Raw genomic sequence first — 1,025 nt, forward strand, 5'->3', positions numbered from 1 at the left:
CGTTGTTTTTTCTTCTACTTTGTGTTTAATTATCTTTCCCCTAACAGATTGCATTACTAATTTCTGTGATTATCCAAGTAAACATTATAAAAAAAAAAAAAGACAAAGTACCATCCCCAACGCTTTCCTTGGCTTCGCCGACTGCTGGCTTCTTTCCTTCATGTATTATAACGAGCACCCTCATTTCCCTTTAATTGATCTGCTTGTAGCTCACGGGGTCTCGGTTCTGGCAGTCTTGAAGCCATAGGTAGCGTAAGAGGGTTCTAGCACAGCTTTCGCCCTCGCTCTTGATCACGTTCTACGTGACGCTGGCGGTAACAAAGGACGTTCTACGTCCGCCGCTATGGTTGAGGGTGGCGCTGGTGAACACTCTCAAGGTTCGTATACAGACAACATAAATACCCAAGCAAGTAGCAGGGGGGACAGCGGCCGATGTAGCTCAGTTGGTAGAGCACCGGACGCGTGATTCGGAGGTCGTGGGTTCGGATCCCACCATCGGCACGTTGTTTTTTCTTCTACTTTGTGTTTAATTATCTTTCCCCTAACAGATTGCATTACTAATTTCTGTGATTATCCAAGTAAACATTATAAAAAAAAAAAGACAAAGTACCATCCCCAACGCTTTCCTTGGCTTCGCCGACTGCTGGCTTCTTTCCTTCATGTATTATAACGAGCACCCTCATTTCCCTTTAATTGATCTGCTTGTAGCTCACGGGGTCTCGGTTCTGGCAGTCTTGAAGCCATAGGTAGCGTAAGAGGGTTCTAGCACAGCTTTCGCCCTCGCTTTTGATCACGTTCTACGTGACGCTGGCGGTAACAAAGGACGTTCTACGTCCGCCGCTATGGTTGAGGGTGGCGCTGGTGAACACTCTCAAGGTTCGTATACAGACAACATAAATACCCAAGCAAGTAGCAGGGGGGACAGCGGCCGATGTAGCTCAGTTGGTAGAGCACCGGACGCGTAGTTCGGAGGTCGTGGGTTCGGATCCCACCATCGGCACGTTGTTTTTTCTTCTACTTTGTGT

At 47.5% G+C, this 1,025-nt stretch overlaps 1 non-coding gene across 1 annotated transcript; it reads left to right on the forward strand.

Annotated features, from left to right (window-relative positions):
* Nucleotides 1-428: 428 nt before the first annotated feature.
* On the forward strand, nucleotides 429-501 carry TRNAT-CGU (transfer RNA threonine (anticodon CGU)). Its single transcript has one exon. It is a non-coding gene; the product is annotated as a tRNA-Thr (tRNA).
* Nucleotides 502-1,025: the final 524 nt, after the last annotated feature.

The sequence above is a fragment of the Amblyomma maculatum genome, chromosome 10 (assembly GCF_055883805.1).
Source record: "Amblyomma maculatum isolate TAMU_Amacu chromosome 10, ASM5588380v1, whole genome shotgun sequence".
Classification (NCBI taxonomy): Eukaryota; Metazoa; Arthropoda; class Arachnida; order Ixodida; family Ixodidae; genus Amblyomma; species Amblyomma maculatum.